Source organism: Oncorhynchus gorbuscha, linkage group LG09 (genome assembly GCF_021184085.1).
Source record: "Oncorhynchus gorbuscha isolate QuinsamMale2020 ecotype Even-year linkage group LG09, OgorEven_v1.0, whole genome shotgun sequence".
Taxonomy (NCBI): Eukaryota; Metazoa; Chordata; class Actinopteri; order Salmoniformes; family Salmonidae; genus Oncorhynchus; species Oncorhynchus gorbuscha.
The window spans coordinates 73,116,725-73,131,953 of NC_060181.1; the positions used below are offsets into that span (position 1 = coordinate 73,116,725).

At 46.4% G+C, this 15,229-nt stretch overlaps 1 pseudogene; it reads right to left on the reverse strand.

Moving 5' to 3' along the window:
* The window catches only part of LOC124044431, a 79,057-nt pseudogene that overhangs the window by 36,107 nt on the left and 27,721 nt on the right, over nt 1–15,229 (reverse strand).

A 15,229-nucleotide genomic window follows, 5' to 3' on the forward strand; every position in this document is an offset into this window, starting at 1 on the left:
GGTTATCTAGCAAAGTCTATGGCTGTCTGGAGTGGTTCTCAATTGTCTCTGATTGGGAACCATATTTAGGCAGCCATATTCTTTGAGTGTTTTGTGGGTGATTGTTCCTGTCTTTGTGTTTGCACCAGATAGGGCTGTGTCGTGTTTTCACATGTCATTATTTTGTAGTTTCTTCATGTATAGTTTTTTCCTTCATTAAAATATCATTGAATCATCATCACGCTGCATTTTGGTCCGATCCTTGTTCCACCTCTTCGTCAGAGGAGGAGATAGAAGAGAACCGTTACACTCCCATTGGATGACATGCCTGTTACTAAGGTTTTGATATTGAGCTGTAGTTTACCTAGCAGTGGTAACAAAACAAAGCAATATGTGCATAAATGTCAGCACTAGATGTGGTCAAAATTCTAGGATTCTGTGAATTGATTATTAGATGCAGTGTTTATTTGTTTCACTCACTGAAAACATGATTAATCAGCAGCAAGGAATTTGTCTGTCATATGCTGAGCTGATGAGGCCCACCTCACAGTGTATGACAGACTCAGGTTATGTACAGGTCATATAGCTGAGGCATTAGATAGGAGCCAGGCTTTGACCTCAAGCTCTGCATCGTGTTCCAAAGATGTCTAATGACATATCATTCTCCTCCACGCCTGCCTAATGTTCTGTCATTGCTTGGTTATACACTGGCAATACATCCCTCTATTAAAGAACACAGGCTCTCCACTAAACTACCCCTCATCTCCTATCCACCCCCCCCCCCAACCCCCCAAGCAGGAAGGCAGTAATAAAATCTGTAAAAGGCAGTAAAGCTCCAGTTAATACAATGTTTTAATTTGAGGAGCTGATAATTAACACTAATGTGAGATCTGGAAATAATTACACACATCGCAACAGCCTACAGTAGTGTCTGACATTCCTATTCTGTTACACACACCACGATTCCATGGTTGCGTCCCAAATGGCACCCTATTCCATTTATAGTGCACCACTTTCAACCAGAGCCTTATGGGCCCTGGTCAAAATTTGTGAACTTCAAAGAAATAGTGTGCCATTTGGGTCACAACCCATGTAACAGGGACTGAGGCTGTCACGCTGTCACACCCTTCATGACTTCCTCGGAAAACAGTAAAAAATATACTTTTTTCCTTAAAAGCAGAGATGAATGAGTTATGATGTATTAATGAAGACGTATGTGATTAGCGTTTTATGCCTTCGCACCACTTCTCAGTCTTCTGGGGTTAATTAAGCTGGTGTTGACAAGACAAAGAGGATATGATCTAGAATCAGACCATTGCGAAGGACCCTGAATCTATAACACCACATACTCTATTGGGAATATGTCTTCCAGACAGAAAGCCTCTCCTTAAGCGGACTACTCTAGAAAACCTCATCCTCTATGGGGAATATGCCGTACGTCTTCCACACAGTCTGTGAAAACTTCCTATATAGCTAGACACAATTCCTTTCTAACCAAAGTTTAAAAAAGCTCCATAGAGACGGACATATAATAACTTACAAATGTTGTATGAAATAAGCCTTGTGTGAATCCTGTACAATCAGGTTCTGACTCTGATTGAAGTGCATGTTATGAACCCTGTCTCTGAACAATTTGAGGGATATTGCAAATCAATTAGACATTACATGACACTTGTATTGGTAATACCACAGCTTCCCTGCTTAAAGATGATACTGTACCGCAAACAACCGAACAAGGCTATGTTGGGTTAAGTAGCTTAGCTTGAATCTTCCGGGACTTACCCAGTGATTTTTCCATGCAAACAGAATATTTAATTTTGATAAGAGGAGCATAACATATGTCTGACTCTTAACGTCAACCATAAATCCAAACATTAAAACCTACAGTACACAATACACATTTGTTCTTATCATGAAATATTGAGATATTCATTGAGATATTGGTTGTGTATATGTGTCGTAATGTGTCTAATATATGTGGGCCACAGTAATGAGGTTGTGAGAGCAGGACAGAAGGATCATGAGCTCAGCTTTTCCACCAGTCACTCTTCGCACCTGCTCCATCTGTCCCTCATATCAGACCTGCCTAGCAGAGCATGAGCCAGACATCCCTCCGTCTTTCCGTTCTCCCTCTCCTGCTTACCTCCCACCCCTGTCTACCTCCCACCCCTACATCTTATTCCTGCCTCTACCTCCCTCCTCCTCCCCCTCCTCCTTCCCCACCCTGCCCTCTACCCTTCTCTCCCCTATCCCCCGTAAGGGTTAGGTTGTGGTGTAGACTAGTCTGTGCTGATCTGCTGAGCGACACCAATGCAGCAATCCTGGTTTAACAGGATTTTGGAGCTACCTAAAAGGATCTAATTGTGACTATAATGCAGACACATGGGAGCTACGGTGTGGCAGTGTGGTGTAAAAACACACTCACACACATGCACACACACAGACAGGGAGAAAACGCACACGCACACACACGCACACGCACCAGCAGTCTGCTGGATGGGAGGTACTTCATCACTGCTTCCAGAACAAGTAATTAAAGTGCCACCTGCCGTGCCCATACTGGAGAGGACACACACCCACACACTCCTTTAAAGGAGACTGCCTCGGCTGGGTCGACTTGGTCCCCTGGCACACTGTTCTAATCATAGTATTATCACTAATTTTGTCAAACCTGGACTCTCCCTTCCCTCACCGTCTTTCTCTCTACTCTCTCTCTCCTCTCTCTCTCCTTTCCTATCTTGCTCTCCTTCTCTCTCTTTCTCCTTCTCTTTCTCTAACTCTGCTTTTTTATTACAGCTACTGTAAATGCCAGCTTAATAGGATAAACAAAACAGACCGTACCACAGACATGGAATTACTTCTTCCTCATCTGACTTTGACTCTGTGCCATCATCCATCCCAATCCCTCCATCCCCATCCCTCCCGCTCATCCCTCCATCCCCATTCCTCCATCCCCATCCCCATCCCCCCCCTCATCCCTCCATCCCCATTCCTCCACCGTCATCCCTCCATCCTCATCCCTCCTCCCTCACATCACAGCCCAGTATAATACCTTGTATTAATTGGAATCTCACCATGCTGATTACTCAACTCCATATCAATGTGGTGTTTTTGTTTACCTACCTAACCCCTAAATGGAACAAATGAATAAAGTGATTGGTTTTATTAATTTCCTTAGGTGAGATTAGATGTATCATTCTGCTGCAGCTGCATTCCCGTACTGAGAACACCTGCTCATATCAGTGTATTGGTTGGTTTTCTTTCTGTCTGATATTTTATGGAGAGGATTTATATGGACCATCTAACAGATAGTGTGGCAAGCAAACCTACCCATCATATTCATCCAATTAGATTCTGCACAGAATGAATAAAGTGTGCCCTTTTTCTTTCAGTGACTGTGAAGAGAGAAAGGCAAGAGAACATAAATAAATGTGTTAATGAATGAAAGATTAAATCAGAGGGCTGGGCTGGCACAAAAACATGGCTTTTAGTATCCCTATCCAATGTTAATTTGGCACATGGCTGATGAACATATGGGGGTGGTGGTAAAGTTCAATGTATACTTGCATGCAGTTTGCATTTTGTAAGAAGAAAAGAGAAGCAATGCAAAGAGGCTGCCTCCAGAGTGTTAATGCTTCTCTCACTTATGCAAAACAAGGTCAGTAATGCCACTGCTCATGGTCATTATTTTGTTATAACTTGTAGTTGGTGTGGATATTTTAAATCTTCTGCAACACTGATCATTATTTTGTTATAACTTGTAGTTGGTGTGGATATTTTAAATCTTCTGCAACACTGATCATTATTTTGTTATAACTTGTAGTTGGTGTGGATATTTTAAATCTTCTGCAACACTGATCATTATTTTGTTATAACTTGTAGTTGGTGTGGATATTTTAAATCTTCTGCAACACTGATCATTATTTTGTTATAACTTGTAGTTGGTGTGGATATTTTAAATCTTCTGCAACACTGATCATTATTTTGTTATAACTTGTAGTTGGTGTGGATATTTTAAATCTTCTGTAACACTGATCATTATTTTGTTATAACTTGTAGTTGGTGTGTTATTCTAAATCCTATATCTGTTTTTTTCAGGCAGAAAGAGGTCAAACTTTCCGGGGGGAATGACATCCGAGGGACACAGTGAGACTACTATGATCTACAACAGCACTGGAGCGAGTTGATACATTGGCAATTTGGGATGTGGGCATATCCACAGTGGGGGTGTGGGGGAGACAGGAAGGATAGCGGGTGGCACGTCAGGGAGAGGAGCACCCGTATCCCCACCCAGTTCTCCAGAGACTAGGTAGCTGTCACTCTGCATCGCTGTCCTCAACACACACACACAGATACAATCCACCCCCCACCTCATCCCCCACCCGACACACACACCCACAAAGGAAGATGCCAAGGAATATGGGGGAACGGGGTTCTATACCACAGATGGCGTTACATGGCCTTGCCCCATTTAGCATTTCTGGGGCACCTCCTCTCCGTCGGAGCAGGTTAGTCCCAGCTGTACCCACCCATCACACACACCCTTGCACACACACACACAACCATCACAGGCTCCTCCATGACGGATGTGACACTTGCAGATGAGGATTTGTTGTGTGAGAATGTGTATCATATTGGTTAGTGTGTCGGGCCAGTAACCGAAAGGTTGCTGGATCGAATCCCCGAGCGGACAAGGTAAAAAATATGTTGTTCTGCCCCTGAACATGCAGTTAACCCACTGTTAATTAAATAAAGGTTACATTTTTTAAATTAATTTTAAAAATCTATCTGAAGAACCACATGGATGTTTCATTCCTGGTCTATGTCTCTGGTACCAATGCCTACCATTGCTGTTGTTTTGTTACATGGAAATGTTAGGTGGACATTTACACTTAATGTACAAAACACCCAGGTGAATGCTGTGAACCCTTATTGATGTCACTTGTTAAATCCACCTCAATCAGTGTAGATGAAGTGGAGGAGACAGGTTAAAGACGGAATTTTCAGCCTTGAGACAATTGAGGCATGGATTGTATATGTGTGCCATTCAGAGAGTGAACGGGCAAGACAAAATATTTAAGTGCATTGGAACGGGGTATGGTTGTAGGTGCCAGGCACACAGGTTTCTGTTAAGAACTGCAACGCTGCTGGGTTTTTCATGCTTAACAGTTTCCTGTGTGTATCAAGAGCAGTCCACCACCCAAAGGACATCTAGCTAACTTGACACAACTGTGGGAAGCATTGGAGTCATCATGGGCCAGCATCCCTGTGGAATGCTTTTGACACCTTGTAGAGTCCATGCCCTGACAAATTGAGGCAGTTCTGAGGGCATAAAAGGGGGGGGGGGGTGCAACTCAACATTAGGAAGGTGTTCTTAATGTTTTGTACACTCAGTGTACAGCAAAAACAGGGGCTTGAACATATCCTGCTATCCGGAAAGAAATACACTATAGCCAAAAATTATCTGCAGGTGTAATGGTTTTCATGTGGTGAAGGAGAGTCTGACCAAAACGCAGCATGTAGATTGCGATCCATGTTTAATGAACAAAACGTAACACGAATCTAAATACAAACAAAGAACGTAACGAAAACCGAAACAGCCTATACTAGTGTAAACTGAGACAGGAACAAGGACACTAAGGACAATCACCCACAACAAACTCAAAGAATATGGCTGCCTAAATATGGTTCCCAATCAGAGACAACGATAAACACCTGCCTCTGATTGAGAACCACTCCAGACAGCCATAGACTTTGCTAGATACCCCACTAAGCTACAATTCCAATACCAACACCAAAACCCCAAGACAAAACACACCACAATACAAAAACCCCATGCCACACCCTGGCCTGACCCAATACATGAAGATAAACACAAAATACTTCGACCAGGGCGTGACAGCAGGAATGTTTCTTCCCTGGTACCAGTTGTGTTGTCATATCAAGATGATGTTGATGTATGTTGTGTACATACAAGTAAAAACAGTGACTATGCAGAGATGCTTTTTTATCCAGAAGAAATGGCCCATATACATAAATTCACATAAACTCTATGATTTGTCATGCAACTGTTATTCTAAATATTACAACTATATGCTTACAAAAACATGTTTTTTCTCTGTTTCTACCTAACTGTCATTATATTGTCCAAATGACATTATCATTCACTTGTTAAAGTAAATTGCGGACACATTTGTCACCATCACAACTCATTGAAGTAATAACATCATCAATAACAGAAATTATAACATCATCAAACCCAGTTGGTCCCAACTGCCACTGCAGTGTATTGCAGACTCCAGAACAGCTCCCAGCCTCCAGCCGGGGCCCGAATGAGATATTTAATTTATATTAGGTAAAGTATGTTTTAATGGCTCCTCGTCGACCACTCATCCCCTACCCTCCCCACGGGGAGAACACAGTCTCAGGAAAGAAGGGCCGCATCCCAAATGGGACCCTATTGCCTGCATAGTGCACTACTTTTGACCAGAGATCTATGAACCCTGTGGGCCCTGGTCAAAAGTATTGCACTGTATAGTGAATATTGTGCAATTTGGGACACAACCAGATTCTATTACAGTTGGCATTTAGAAGTCAGTTGGCTTTTAGAAGTCTCTGGAATCAGATAGTAGCATTCATTAGAGTACACACACACACACACACAAGCATGTACGCACTTACACAAGCACTTACACACGCACGTACACAATACACAGGCAGGAGGAGGAGGAGGAAAGGAGTAGGGGGAGGGGGAGGAGGAGTGGGAACAGGACGAGGAGGTGAGGAAGAGGGGGAGGAGGAGGAACAGGAGGAGGAGGAGAGGAGGGGGAGGAGAAGGAGGAACAGGAGGGGAAGGAGGGGGAGGAGGAACAGGAGAGGTGGAGGGAAGGAACCGGATGAGGAGGAGAGGAGGAAAGAGGAATGGGGAGGAACAGGCGGAGGAGGAGGGGGAGGAGCAGGGAGAGAGAAGGAGATGAGGGTGAGGAAAGGGAGGAGAGGGGGAGGAGGAGATGGGGAGGATGTGAACAGATGGGCCTAGCCCCTCCCATGGGTCAGGTTACTCAGTAAGGAGAGGAGTCACTGCTCCTGTTATTAAGTGTGAGACGTACTTTAGACTCAACAGAGTAGTACAGCTGCTGCTATATGCACACGCACCCGCACACACACACACTCTCATGGGACACTTACTGGTGACATCAGCCTTGATGTCTGCTAGCTGAAAAAGTGGTGCAATATAGTCTCTGTAGATCTGATAGGCCTATTTCTTATGGCTGGTAGGGTTCACAAACACCTTCAGGGATTTGGGCCTGTTCTGGAAACCTGCAAGAAGACAAGGGGATAATCAATCAATCAAATGTATTTGTAATGCTATTTTATAGCACAAAGTCCTGGTGTAGACACCAAAAAGAGACAGCAAAAACAGAAGCAGAGGACAACAGAATTAAAAAAGGCAAACAAACAGGTACATTTCTGCTTCACTGGGATTTCCAGTCCAGGTCAAGCACATCTGTTAGTCAGTAAAAGCAGGCATCCCTACCAGGCATGGTCAGTTCTATCACTGTGTATTGAGCTTTTGTCTGAGGCACTTGCTATAAAATCAGCTGAACAAAGAGTGAGTAGAGTCCACTCTACTTCTAAAGGTCAGTAGGTTTGAAGCTCTCGCTTACAGAACCTGAACTGCAGCTAGAGAGTCTGAGCTGAGGGAGATAGGGGGGAGTCATGACTCTCTGTCTAACTCTCTCCCCTTCCCTCAAAGCTCGCCCTCTCTCCCCCCTGACCTCTCCCACTCTTCACCCTGCCCTCTCTCTCTCTCTTCCCTCTGCCCTCTCTCTCTCTCTGAGCTCCCCCCGCCCTCTCTTTGTCTGTTCTCCACCCTGCCCTCCACTAAGCACCCAGCCTCTGAGCTACTGAGCTTCCACACTGGATTAGAACTAGGCATAATTAGGGAGTGTTCCTTCCTGGCTGTCCTAGAGCCTGGTGGAGACCCAGGAATCGATGGGGAGAGGCAGCATGCTGAACCTCTCATCCCCATCATTGTCTCCATTATCCCCCTCATTACTCTAATCCACTGGCTCCCTGGTGGTTGGTCCCTGAAGTTCCTGACCTCGACACGCTAATGAGCCCTATGCCCCCTGAGCCCCAGCCTGAGCCTCAGCCTGCCAGCCCTGGCTCTGCTCTGACAGAGCCCCACTCTGAGCCCGGACCCCCGGCCCTCTGCCAGCCACCCAGCTATCCATTCTGACAATTCATTGTGATCTCTTGGGTTTCAGGGGCATCCGGGGTCACATGTTCAAAAGGAAGGGAATGAGTAACGATCAAGGAGGATGTGCAGACAGAGGGGACCAAAGTCAGGGTCCCAGGGAGCAATGGTGTCATGGGGGACCGGGAGAGGAGAGGAGCTTCAGGAAGGTACAGCAGGCCTGGAGATGTGCTTTCTCCAGTCTCTCTAGAGCAGGTATTCCCAAACTGGGGTACCCACAATGCCGTCGGGGGTACGCCAAATACAAATGTGATTCACATTAATAATAATAATTTTTAAAAATGTAAAAAATAATTCAAACAGTCCATTTATATTTTCCAACGGGGATATACATTTGGCTATACAGTTTTTTCTTCTCGCCTGAGTAGCCTCGTATCACTGCAAAAAAAAAAAAAAAAACATCTAGTGTTCAGCGAAATAACAACACAATGTCAAATACAGGTAGCCTAGTCAAATAACTAACATCCAGTCACATTAACCGTTACTCTCTCGTGGGTATTCCACTTACGTATGTAGCCAAATGTAGCTGCTGCTCACGTTGGTATCTGTACTGATGGCGCAAAGGCCATGACAGGGAGACATAGAGGAGTGGTAACGCGCGTGCAAGCAGTTGCTCCTGACCCCACTTAGGTACACTGCAGCATCCACCGAGAGGCTCTTGCTGCCAAGGGAATGCCTGACAGCTTGAAATACGTTTTGGACACTACTGTGAAAATTATTACGTTTGTTAAAGCAAGGCCCCGTGTATTTTCTGCAATGATATGGGCAGCAACCATGTAATGCTTTCACAACATACAGAAGTGCACTTATCATCAAGGGAGACGAGCTTAAAGTTTTATTTACTGAACATAATTTTCCCTTGTCGGACAGCTTGCATGATGATGAGTTTCTCACACGACTGGCCTATCTCGGTGATGTTTTTTCTCACCTGAATGATGTGAATCTAGGATTACAGGGAATCTCCGCAACTATATTCAATTTACAGGACAAAATTGAGGCTATGATTAAGAAGTTGGAGCTCTTCTATGTCTGCATTTAAAAGGACAACACACAGGTCTTTCCATCATTGTATGATTATTTTGTGTGCAAATAACTTAAGCTTACGGACAATGTCAAATGTGATATAGTGAAGCACCTGAGTGAGTTGGGTGCGCAATTACGCAGGTACTTTCCCGAAACAGATGACACAAACAACTGGATTCATTATCCCTTCCCTGCCCTGCCTCCAGTCTTACCGATATCTGAACAAGAGAGCCTCATCGAAATTGCAACAAGCGGTTCTGTGATAATTAAATTTAATCAGAAGCCACTGTCAGATTTCTGGATTGGGCTGCACTCAGTATCCTGCCTTGGAAAATCTTGCTGTTAAGAAAATGACTGTAAAAACTGTTAAATTCCCTTGGTGTCACACCCTGATCAGTTTCCCCTGTCCTCATTATTGTCTCCACTCACTCCAGGTGTCGCTTATTTTCCCCAGCTAGCTGCTCGAGAATTACCGGTGGACCTTGACTCCCTTATCACCCTAACAATCAAAATCAATGGATGCCTAAGGGAACGTAGGAGTGAGTGGAGGTCTGGTCTCAGGCAACATCGTACACCTGCTATGTTTCGTACAACCTTCGAGGGAATCTGGAAGTTTCCTTAGGCCACTTTTCCAAGAGGATTCGAAGCCACCCAAGCCCTCTCGTGAATCTACGATGGGTGAGTTGGATACTCCTGAGCTTATGCAGTTGGGAAGAGCTAGGTTGTCAGTTGGGGAACACTCACGGAGGATGAACAGTAACTGTTGTCTGTACTGTGGAGGGGCAGGGCATTTTATAGCTAGCTACCTGTCCTATTAGGAAACCCTTGTCTCTAGTGGGTACCAGCACTATGGTGAGTCAGACTGGGAGTTCCCTGATTCCCATCACCCACACACCCTTTTCTGTGCTTGTGCTCTGGGGAGACCAATCTAAGTCGCTCAGAGCGCTCATTGACTCTGGGGCTGATGAGCGTTTTATGGATGCCACTATTGCTTCGGAGCTTGGTACTCCCACTGAGCCTCTCTCTGTTCCGATGGATGCTATGGCAAACTTCTACCGCCGTTTCATTTGGACAGCCTCTCCATAGGGGAAGACATCCATAGTACTATGCCCGTTCAATTACGGATTTCTGGTAACTACAGTGAGACCATACAGTTTCTCCTCATTACATCTCCCCATGTTCCAGTCGTTTTGGGATTTTCCTGGCTACAAAAACACAATCCTGTGATTGACTGGACCACAAGCTCCATCCTGGGTTGGAGTCCATTTTGCCATTCCCACTGCCTTCAAGCAGTACAGCCTTCCCCAAGTCGTCTTCCTCAGGATGTTAGCAAGACTGTGGATGTCTCTGCCATTCCCACTGAGTACCATGACCTCCTGGAGGTATTTAGTAAGGCATGTGCTACTTCCCTTTCCCTGCACCGTCCTTATGACTGTGCCATTGATCTTCTCCCAGGCACTACACCAACTCGGGGTCAGTTGTATTCTCTGTCCGGACCAGAGACCAAAGCTATGGAGGAGTACATAGAGGAGTCTCCAACCACTGGGGCCGTCCGTCCGTTTGCATCCCCTGCCGGCGCAGGGTTTTTCTTTGTGGAGAAGAAGGACAAGACCCTGCGTCCGTGCATTGACTACCGGGGACTTAACGACATTCCTGTCAAGAATCGTTACCCCCTACCTCTCCTCTTCTCTGCGTTTGAACCTTTCCAGGGGGCCACCATATTTTCCAAGTTGGACCTTCGAAATGCCTACCACCTGGTTCGGATGCGCAGGGAGATGAGTGGAAGACAGCCTTCAACACAGCCAGTGGGCATTATGAGTACGTGGTCATGCCATTTGGACTCACCAATGCCCCCACTGTTTTCCAGGCTTTGGTCATTGATGCTAAACCGGTTTGTGTTCGTGTACCTTGACGACATCCTCTTTTTTTCCCCGATCTGCACAAGAACATGTCCTTCATGTCAGACAGGTCCTTCAGTGCCTCCTGGAGAACCAACTGTTCATGAAAGCAGAGAAGTGTGAGTTCCACTGCTCTACAATCACCTTTCTGGGATATGTCTTTGCTGAGGGCAATGTTCAGATGGATCCTGGAAAGGTGAATGCAGTCGTGGATTGGCCTCAACCAACGTCCAGGGTGCAGTTGCAATGGTTTCTTGGTTTCGCAAACTTCTACCGCCGTTTCATTTGGAACTACAGCACCCTGGCGGCCCCCCTCTTGGCACTCACCTCTCCCAAGGTACCGTTCAAATGGTCTCCTGCTGTCAACAAAGGCTTTGTGGACCTGAAGCAATGGTTCACAACCGCACCCATCCGGACCCCTCATGTCAATTTGTGATGGAAGTTGATGCTTTGGATGTTGGAGTGTGGGCCATCCTGTCCCAGCGATCTGCCCAGGACCAAAAGCTTTATCCCTGTGCTTTCCTGTCCCATCGTCTCAATCCTGCAGAGAGGAACTACAATGTAAGCAACCAAGAACTCCTGGCGGTTAAGATGGCGTTGGAAGAGTGGAGGCACTGGCTGGAAGGAGCAGAACAGCCATTATTGGTCTGGACCAACCATAAAAACTTGGAATATCTCCATACAGCCAAGCGCCTCAACTCCAGGCAGGCCCGGTGGGCCCTCCTGTTTACCAGCTTCAACTTAACCGTTTCCTACCGCCCAGGGTCACAGAATGTGGAGCCTGACAATCTCTCCTGGCTATTCAGTTCCTCTGCCACACCCTCGACTTCCGAAACCATTCTCCCTACCTCATGCCTTGCTGCCACTGTGGATTGGGGTATTGAGAACCTGGTTCATGAGGCGCAGTACTCCCAGCCTGAACTTGAAGGGGGCCCAGCTAACCGGCTGTTTGTCCCTAACCCAGCCCCAGTCCCAGGTCCTGGAATGGCTCATTCCTCCAGGCTGACCTGTCATCCAGGGTCCCGTCGTACACTAGCCTTCCTCTGACAACGTTTCTGGTGGCCCACCATGGTTCCTGACGTCTCTGCCTTCGTCGCCGCATGCACAGTGTGTGCTCAGAACAAAACTCCATGGCAAGCTCCTTCTGGCCTCCTTCAGCCTCTACCGGTCCCTCATCGTCCCTGGTCTCATATATCTCTGGGCTTTGTCACTGGGCTCCCTCCGTCTGATGGCAACACTGTGATTCTGATGGCTGTTGATCAGTTCTCCAAGGCCACCCATTTCATCCCTCTCTCTAAACTACCTTCTGCCAAGGAGACGTCCCAGCTCATGGTGCAGCATGTCTTCCCGATCCATGGACTCACGGTAGACATGGTCTTGAATCGGGGTTCTTGTCTCAGTTCTGGAAGGCAATCTGTACCCTTATTGGGTCATCGGCCAGTCTGTCATCCGGATTCCATCCCCAAACTAACGGTCAGTCGGAGCGAGCCAACCAAGACCTAGAAACCACCCTGAGATGCCTGGTCTCAACCAATCCACTACCTGGAGCCGACAACTGGTTTGGGTGGAGTATACCCGGAACACCCTTCCCTGTTCGGCCATGGGTCTCCCTCCATTCGAGTGCTCCATGGGGTCTCAGCCTCCACTGTTCCTGGAACAAGAACAGGAGGTCAGCATACCCTCGGCCAAGATGTTTGTCCCCCGCTGTCAACATACCCGGAGAAGCACCAGGGCGGCTATTCGCAAGACCAACTCCAAGTATCGTCGACTAGTGGACCATCGTCGGACCCCAGGTCCCCGCTACCCTCATTGGGCAGTGGGTATGGCTGTCTCCCCTTCAGGTAGAGTCCCGCAAACTGTTCCCTCATTTCATTGGCCCTGTTCCAATCTCCAAAGTCCTGAGTTCCACTGCTGTCTGTCTTGTGTTACCCCATACCCCCCTCCCTGTGTCATTGATGGCCATCCGGCCTACACTGTAAAACGTCTCCTGGGTGTTCGACCATGGGGCAGGGGTTTCCAGTACCTGGTTGACTGGGAGGGTTATGGTTATGGAGGAGAGGTGCTGGGTTCCCGCTAGAGACATCCTGGATCCAGCCCTAATCGCTTTAGCAGTATGCTTAGGGTCATTGTCCTGCTGGAAGGTGAACCTCCGTTCCAGTCTCAAATCTCTGGAAGACTGATCCAGGTTTCCCTCAAGAATTTCCCTGTATTTAGCGCCATCCATCATTCCTCCAATTCTGACCTGTTTCCCAGACCCTGTCAATGACAAACATCCCCACAGCATGATGCTGCCACCACCATGGTGTTCTCGGGGTGATGGGAGGTGTTGGGTTTGCTGTAGATATGTGGTAGTGGTGGAGTAGGGGCCTGAGAGCACACAGTGTGTTGTGAAATTTGTGAATGTATTGTAATGTTTTAAAATTGTATAAATTGCCTTAATTTTGCTTGAACCCAGGAAGAGTTATTCACAATTTTCGATTAACAAATATGTAAGTTTACAACTCCACGATACAACCCCATGAGCCAGGTTGTGACAAAAACTCACACTCATTCTTCTGTTTAATAAATGTATTGTATAGTGTGTGTGTGGCAGGCTTACAATGATGACAAAAAAACAACATTTGAGAGTGTGCTGACCCTGGTGCTAAAGAGGGTAAGCAGCTGGAGGTTGAATGTTTGAAGGGGTACGGGACTATAAAACGTTTGGGAACCACTGCTCTAGAGGATAGACAGATGAGGCTGGAGAGCAGAAGCACATCTCCAGCCTTACTGGGCCTTCCTGCCCTGCACTCCACTTCTCTCTACCCTCCCCCTATGACCTCCAGGCCCACTATACCACTCCTGTCTCTCTATCCTCTCCCACTCCTACTGGGCTCGGAGGCACTGATACTGGGAGCAGGTGCAGGACGGATGCTGTCACTGCTGACTGAGTTGGGGCTGTGGCTGGGGCTCAGGAGGACAAGAGTAGGCCAGGGGGTTGGATCAGGAGACTCAGCCCGGGAGGCTCAGGAGGGTTAGGAGGCCAGGGGAAGGCTAGGGGGACTGGGAGGAGGAACTGGGGAAGTTAAGGAGGCTAAGAGGGGGCCATGGGAGTTTCTCATCATCCCCCAGCTAACTTCACACAGCCCCCAGTCTCACAGAGGGGAGGGGACTACAGACACACACTAAGCCACACTTTGTCTGACTCAGACAGATACACAAAACACTCTGCTTTTCATATCATATCGAAAGAGACACTTTCGGTCTTACAGCCATATATCGGTCTTACAGCTAGGTCTATTTATTAGGTCATTGTCAACGCGAACACTAGATTGTGCATTATAGCTGTTAATTTTAAGTAAACACCATATAGTAGCGTATAGCATTATAGCAACATTTTATTATTAGGTACAGTATCTAAGTAACTAATGCATTCCACTGTAAGTAGCCATAGGTAACTGGAACCCTATGACTGTAAATCTTGTTGGCCTTCTCCTTTCTAAAACAACATGAAACCAACATAAGTCTCCATACAATCCAGAATATTATGTTTCAGTCCAGTCGTCAGCAGAGCTTTCCTACAGGCTTCATAATATACAGAGGATTATGTACCATAGCAACACGGCAGGCTGGGTAGCCAGGCTGGTGAGGGATCTCTCTCTTCAATCAGGGTTTAACTAAGTCCTCTCTCTCCCCACTAGGAAATGTTTACCATCAACACTGGGTAACTCATGTACACGCACAGTGTACACACAACAGAAACATGTATTTATTGGGTCACTTCAGTACACCATAAAATACACCAACAGGTACATTTACCACCTAGTTCCTGCTAGATGAATGAGACTTGCAAGCTATGTTTTTCAATTGTTCGTTTAGCATCCTCAGAATCAGCCTTAAAAATATAAAGTGTTTCTGAGTTCATTAACTTACATGTTGCTAACATGACATGGAAAACTGGTCAATCGTGGGAGCTTGGGTGACATAACCATTGATGGTGCTACATTGACTGAATATTGACAAGATACCGTATGTGCAATTAGAGAGTGACGTTGTCCATGTTGTGGACTTGTGGAAAACAACATGAGAT